The sequence below is a fragment of the Ailuropoda melanoleuca genome, chromosome 2, assembly GCF_002007445.2.
Source record: "Ailuropoda melanoleuca isolate Jingjing chromosome 2, ASM200744v2, whole genome shotgun sequence".
NCBI lineage: Eukaryota > Metazoa > Chordata > Mammalia > Carnivora > Ursidae > Ailuropoda > Ailuropoda melanoleuca.
This window is the reverse complement of record NC_048219.1, coordinates 34,292,225-34,300,085: the sequence shown is the minus strand read 5'-3', so window position 1 is coordinate 34,300,085 and position 7,861 is coordinate 34,292,225. Positions and strand designations below refer to the sequence as shown.

At 37.9% G+C, this 7,861-nt stretch overlaps 1 long non-coding RNA gene across 1 annotated transcript in view; it reads right to left on the bottom strand.

Annotated features, from left to right (window-relative positions):
• Window positions 1-3,354: 3,354 nt before the first annotated feature.
• Window positions 3,355-7,861, bottom strand: part of LOC117796316 — a 104,111-nt gene continuing 99,604 nt past the window's right edge. Inside the window, exon 3 of the long non-coding RNA XR_004620706.1 lies at window positions 3,355-3,538. This is a non-coding gene — a long non-coding RNA (uncharacterized LOC117796316). The remainder of the gene's footprint in view (window positions 3,539-7,861) is intronic.

Genomic DNA, 7,861 nt, shown 5'->3' with positions numbered 1-7,861 from the left:
AGGCTAGACAGCTTAAATGATTAGAGTTTCAAAGAATTAGCAGCCTTAGCTAAACATCTTATTTTTCAATATGCATTATTAAAGAAAAATACCATAGAGGCTGTGATGAATCTGAAAACCTTCTTAAAACTGTGCCATTGTCTATGACAGGTAAGTTTATACCAAGTATATTTGCAGAGACTAATTTAAATCAGCCTGCCATCCAATACCTCATAAATCCCTCCACCGAAGTGACTTGAAATAGCTCTTAATGTCAAGCATCAATGCAGGACACAACTTAAGTGGAAATATTGAGGCCTGGCATGTACATTCCAGGGCCTTCATTAATCCCTCACAGACATCACTTTGCATCTCTTCTGTAGGTCTAAATATTCAAGGGTTTTCAATGTGTTTCATTTTTTAAAAGTGATGTTTAATATCATCCCATAACTAGGATTGCATTTCCCAAAGCAGGACCATTCTCTTGGCTCTCACGGAACTGCCTTCTGTGCTGCCACTTGGAAGGATTTACCACCTTTACTTTATTAGAGCATTTTTATTGCTCAATAAAATTTTTTACTTTTATGTCCAATATTGTAAATGGTGAGAAGACGATGGAAAATTTTGAGACCAATCAAATATCTAAGGAAGTAAGCAGATCGATTTAATAAAAGCTGCATTCTTTTTAGAACTATTTCTTTCTCAGACGCAGCGAGCAGAGCTACTAACGGACATTGGTGCTGATGTTTCTTAATCAATCTCTTCCCAATGAAAAAGAAGAGAGACGGTTTCTTGCCTATGGTCAAGAATAAGTCCTCTCTTGTCTTCCATTGACGTTCAGTTTCAATCGCATCCCACTCGAGAACATTTAACAAATGCTTGAGAGGAATTTGAGAAATAAAAATTGAGGCCATTTTAAAGAAGCTGAATTGCACATGTGTGTGGGGACTGTCATAACCAACTACTTACTACTTGTGTGACTGAGTTCGTGTTTCATCTGGAAAAGATATTTTTTCACACTGATGATTTGAGACTCAAATGAGATTACATATATGAAAACACTTAGCACAGTATTTAACCCATCGCGGCAAAACAGGAAAAAAAAATGTTCACATTTTGTCATGAGGGAAGTGTGATTAACAAAAACGAAACCTACTCATGTGACACATAGAAGAGGCAAAGACTGCCCCAAGAAGAATTCAAATGGGCAAACACTAGTTAGGGACCATTCTTTCTATAGCCTTCTCTCACATCCTAATGTCAATAATCCCCTCTGATAATCAGTTTATCACCAAGATCAGGTTTTTCCCAATACAACAGTGCCTGGTATTTCAAAATTACTTCTTGCCACTTCATCTTCATCCAGTAAAACTCTCCTTCCCTTAGAACAATGATTCTCAAACTTGGCTCCCTAAAGTAACTAAGTGGGGATCTCGCAAAACAAAACAAAACAAAACAAAACAAAACCAGGTGCCAGGATCCAACCCATAGAGATTCTAATGTAACTGAACAGGGGGACAGCCTAACCACTGAGATACTTGAAAGTTCATGATTCTAATGTTCACCCAAGATTGAGAACAATGTCTTAGAAGCTGAAAGTTAGGAAAGCAATCTGAGGGCGGACATGAATGATTTTTACACATGAAACCACATCGGAGTAGTTTGGGGAGTTTTTTTAGAAATACAAATTCCAGAACCTGTCTCAGACTTACTGAATCAGAATTTCTGGGAGTGGGACCTAGAATATACATTTTTAGCATGTCTCCCAGACGATTCTTATACAGCCTGCACAGCACCAAAGCATAATGAAATCGGATTACGTTCTGTGAACTAAATGTGAGTCATACCTGTTACCCATCCCTGGTGTTTGGTCCCTCCTACCCAGCTGCTAGCTGCTGAAAGGAGTTTATAGGCAACGTTTTGCCAAGAAAGTTAACAAAATACTATTAAAAATTAATTAACATTTACAAAATGCTTACCAAACTGCAGAGACAGTGATGAGAAATTTGCATGCATTATCTTATGTGAGTCCACACAATAATACTATGAGCTGGGCTCATTTTATAGCTGAAGAGATGGTACTTTGGAGGGGTGGTTTTTCCACGGTCATCCAAGTGAAAGAGCTGGGATAGACAACCAGGTCTAACATGAGATTTAGAGCCTGTGATTCTAATTAATCTCTACATTAGTGGTTCCCAAAGTGTGGTCCCCAGACATCAGCACCATGTGGGAGCTTGTTCAAAACATAAAATCTTGGGCCCCACCCTAAATGTAATGAATCAGAAATTCTGGGGCTTAGGCCCACTGCCTGTGTTTTAACAAGTCCCTCAGGTGATTCTGTTGTATGCTAATGTTTGAGAAGCACTGATCTTTACTATACCATCTACCCACTGAAACAGGAGTCTCTTTCTCTAAGACACTGAACAGAACCTTTTAATCTCCATGTCATTGGGGGTTCTCTGTGACTCTTCCTAGTAATTGAGACAGTACATGCACTGGGGATTCAGCTGCAAGTGGAGCAAATCAGACCTGTTAGGAGACAGTGAGTGGAAAAGTGATTGACTCCACCCAACAGCAGAAAAAGCAACAGGAAGATAGACTCTACTGAGCCTTTTCCTTTGCCTGACTCTTCTCCCTACAACCACTTCTTCTAGCTGACTCCAGAAATGCTAGAATTGAGAGAGCACACGCAACAGTAATTATTTTCTTATTGTAAATGACTTACCATGTATGCCTCATTACTACAGTACACAATCATGCACATCATTATAGAGGCTTTTAATTATTTAATTTCAACCTTAAATCTTTCTCGTGTGTATGCGGTCCTCACAGAATTGGAATACCTCTCATTATTTAAAACAACTACAATGAGTATTGCTTCTGGGTTTGTTTTTGTTTGGTTGGGTTTTTTTTCTTTTCCATGCTCACTCGAGTCTGATCATTTTAAATGTTTATGTGTGACATGTGTGTAAATATCATCACTACATATGCATTTTTTTCTCTTAAAGTTACCACATAATACCTCTTCCTTTTGGCCTTGTATCATAAAGTCCTCTACCCTAGTAGAGACTGATGGATTTTCCACGTAGCTTGCGGAAAGCTGCTTTATTGCTACTGCGATAATATGAAGCTGAATGGGTGGTGATATTTCAAGAGAGATGTGGGAGAAGACAGCTTGCACAGAATAATGGATCTTGGAAAATTCCACTGCTGCTTCCCTCCCCAGTGTCCTTTTAATGATGAAGTCACTGAATAAGTCAAACATTCTAGGGGCATTTTAAATTTTGTTCGTTAGTGGAGCAGCTGAGCAATATGAAATATAGGGCAAAAATGAAAGCACAGACCTAAAACAAATAAGCCACAACTTACCAGTGGGTCAGATTTGTCTTCCTTTCTTCCATCCTAATGAACCAAGTGTTTATGGAACATGCTCCAATGGAAACAAGGCTGGATTTGGAGTCACTCAAATCAAGGTTTGCTTCTCAGCTCCACCTCTATGAGCTGAGTGCCAGCATGTTTGGACAATTCACTTATCTTCTCTGTGCTTTGGTTCCCTCACCTGTAAATGGAGATATAATGAATTATTAAGAAAGTAAGGTATGTGAAGATCCATGTAAAGTCTTAGCATAGTGCTTAGCCTACAACTCAATAAACAGATATCTTATTTATCTCTGCCCCTTCTACACAGCTGAGCTGTGACTGTCTTCAGAATAAAGGTTCTCTTGCGCTCTTCTTCAAAGGCCTCCAAAAGAGTGACCAACACAACACTCTCCTTGACACACAGTATCCTGTGTTCTTGGGTATTGCTCTGAAAATTAGAAAATGGCCTCCTCAAGAGGATATTGTTGATTAGTGATGATTAGGGATGTCTCTCAAATATCATCTCCATTGTCTTCTAATTTGGAGCTGGCTGGAAAAACTAAGGAATTTCAGAGCATCAAAAAGAGTCTATATTCACTTCCTAATTTCTTTGTTATGACCTCTGATATCCTAATTTTCATGTATTTGACATGGGGGGAACATAAGTAAATAATGTGGCCAAACAGGCACAGTCTTGCTCAGCCCGGAAACTCAGGAGCTGATTCTGAAACCTAAAAATCTGTAAGATTGCACACTCTGAGGCTGAGACTTGAGCCCAAATTATTCTCAAGTAGAAATAGGTTGCTGTGTTAGGAAGAACATGAATTTTGGTATCAAGCAGACAGCCCTTGCTGCACTTTCAGCCCATGGGATCTTAAAGCAATCTTGCTTAGAATCCCTTTTGAGTCCCTTTGAGCCTTATTTTTCAATAATAGTTATCCACACAGGTTGTGAGGATTGAATCAAATGACGAGTATAAAGTGTTTAGTATGGAGAAGGTAGTCAACACTTGAACACCATGAATATTTTTATTTAAGGTGTTTTTCCCAACCCTTTTATCTGTTACTAAGCCCCTCAATTTGACCTGAAAAACAGAATTTAACTCTATCTTGTAAGTCACAATAAGCAGCCACCAATCAATCTCATCCAGCATGGAGTTCATTGTAAAAAATTAGCATTCACCAATACGTCCTTCAGTAGGTAATGGAGAAAACGTGCTATATTCAGACAAAAAAATATTATTCAGTGCTAAAAAGAAATGAGTTATCAAGCCATGAAAAAACATAGGAAAAACTTAAATACATATTGTTGAGTGAGAGAAGCCAGTCTGAAAAGGATGCATACTGTATGATTCTAACTATATGACATTCAGGAAAAGCAAAACTGTAGAGACAGTATGAAGATCAGTGGTTGCCAGGAGTTGGGGTGGAGGGGCAGGGGAAGGGGTTGAATAGGCAGAGAGGGCACAGATCTTTAAGGGTAGTAAAAATATTCTGCATGATATCATAAGAGTGGATATGTGCCTTACACATTTGTCCAAATCCACAGAATGTACAATACCAAGAGTGAACGCTAACGTAAGCTATGGACTTGGCATGGCTGGGACGTGTCAGTGTAAGTTCATCAATATTATCAAATATAAGGTACTGCTTCGGTGGAGGATAACAGGCCAGGCTATGTATGTGAGGACAGGGGTATGCGGAAAACCTCTGCACCTTCCTCGTAATTTTGTTGTGAACCTTAAACCATTCTAAAGTAATAAAGTCTGAGAAAATTAAAAAAAAAAAAATTAACACTCTGACCTTGGTCCAGTCCCAACTGTTTGACCCTATCTTTCTTGATTTGTAAAGTGAAAGAAATGTCCCTAATGAATCTGATAGTCACACATTTTATTTTACATGGTTTGTAGCATATGTCACAATTATAATCAATTGCTTACTTATTTAATTAATATCTATCTCTCACGTCAGATTCTAAATCTCCATGAGAGGCTATCTTGTTCATCCCCAGCATCCTCTAGGATCTAATATAGTACCTGGCACCTAGAAAATATTTAATAACTCCTGTGAAATGAATCAATGAATATGGCATAGGGGTGACACAGAAATATATTTTTCTTTCACTCAACTCATTTATACAATAAATATTTTTAAATGATTGACATGTACAAGAGCACAAGCTTTGTGGTTGGCAAGGCAATATTCTCCTTAGGTGATCTCATTCAGTCTTCGCAGAACACAGTGGGAAGGCTTTGCCATTAGGCCCATTTTACGGATAAGAAAAGAAGAACTTAAAGACATTGAGGAATTTCTTACAATTTCACAATTCTACAATTTCACACAAATGTCAGTGAAAAGGTGAGCTAATAAATCACTTTTTAAATGCCGAGGTATTTTATATAGTGCTTATTTTGCAGGCGCTATTCTAAGTACTTTACATGTATTAAATTCACTTAATTTTTAATTAAAAAAATGCTTTGAAGTGGTTACTGTCATTATCATCAGCTTTCAGATGAAGAAACTTGAGACCAAAACAAGTAGACGACTTTTCAAGGACACAAAAATAATTAGAGATTAAGCAATTTGTCTCTGAACTGACAATAAATGGTAGAGAAGTAGGGCTTAAACCCACAGAGTCCATGCACTTAGCCATTCTATTTATACTACATTATAATACAATACTTCTCAGAAACCTAAACACAATTGTAAAGGAAACACCGACTGCCACTGAGGCTCCTTTGGATGGAGTCAACTGAGTTAGTGAGGAGACAGCTAAAAACTGAAGTATGGTGGGACTGATGCGTGATGCTCTTTATGAAATTATTTATTATGTCTAGATTAACACAATGATGTGCTACATTTGGTATATGCTCAATAATTTTTGCCTACGTTATTACCAAGTATACATTATGAAACATAATCTAAGTTATAATCAAGAAATTCAAATAAAGCATAAATCAAAGCAATTGCTAATTATTCAGCTGGCCCTCTTTTCTTAGCATAACATCTGATATTCCAGAATAAGAGCTTCAATAAGAGTTGGCTTGGAATTTATCCTCAACAACTTTAATTCGGTCCAGTTTGATCTCACTACAGTAAACGTGTTAATCCCTTCATTTAAAAAGCAACCAAAATTGCTTTGAATTCACTCTGTCATATCATTATTGTTAAAAGGGAAGGGCTCATTCTTACAGCTTTAGGGAGAGGCAGAAATTAGAATAAGAGTCTCTAAATTCTAAACTAGTGTTTACTTGAGAACAACGTCATCTGCCATCTTACAACGCTGATTTTAGTTTATGAACTCTAAGCAATAAGAGTACCCTAAAATATAGGTAACGGGATCTTACAACTTAAGGTTTGTCAAACTGAGGACCTCCCTACACCCTTGAAAAATAAACTAGCTATAAAATCATGAAACTTTAACTGTTTTCAGTTCTAAGCAGTTGTAAAACAAGTTTGTGCCAAGGAAAACTTCAGAAGTAAGGGTGAATGCACAGAAAATAGTTGGGCTATAATGAGCCTTAGCTTCTCACAGCTACCTTAGTTTCAGCCAAATATATTTAAAGAACATTGGCAATAGTCCATCTGGCTGAGATTCAGAAAGAATGAACTCTTCTCTTTGTTAAGGTAACTTGGAGACCAACTAGACAACCTCTGGGACATGTCAACAAATCCAGAGTTCTTAAAACAAATTTCCTATACCTATGTTTTTATTTTCTCTGACTAGATTGTAATTTTCCATTGTACAACTCAGGCATACATCATGTATTAATTTATTCATTTCCCAAATGTTTATTGAGTGCCTACTATGGATAAGACAATATGAAAACTTACATTTACTATTTCAGTACCTGTTATATAGCAACTCAATAAAAATGGTTTGAATAATCCATTTTTTAACTTCTCATCATACTCATGTTAATCACACTTACAGGGTGTCAACTTTTAGTCTTCATTTAACATTCATTTAATAAATCTTTATTGACCGTTCTCGAGCCACTATGCCAAGCACTAGGAACTCAGTGATAAGTCAAACACATGTGGCCCCTGCCTAATGTGGGCATCATCTGGAGTGAGAGAATTTTAGATAGTCAGAAATTTCTAAGAAGTGACACTTGACCTGAGATCTAAAAGATGAGTACTAGCTATCTAGATGTCTTAGATGGGGTTCCCTAAGGGCAGGCCTCGAGACACAGTTTCCTCTACCAGAGATTTATCACAGAGATGGGCAAGGGCTGGGAACGTAGTACAGAGAAGGGGAGAAAGCCACGCGATAGTGTGAGCTCAGGCACAGCTATGCAGAGAGAAGCTTCAGCAAGAATCTTCATGGGGACTCTAGATTGTAAGCCTTGCCTCAGAGTTGTCCTGATCTGTGACAAGCTTGTTGGTCTTTCAAACTCTCACTTAGAGCTATTAGTTAAAGGTCCTGTGGGAGGGGGGCTAAAACTCACAGGCACTTCCTGCCAGCAAAGTGGCTGCTGTAACCAGAGGGCAATCCTCCACAAAGTTGCTAACACAAAGTT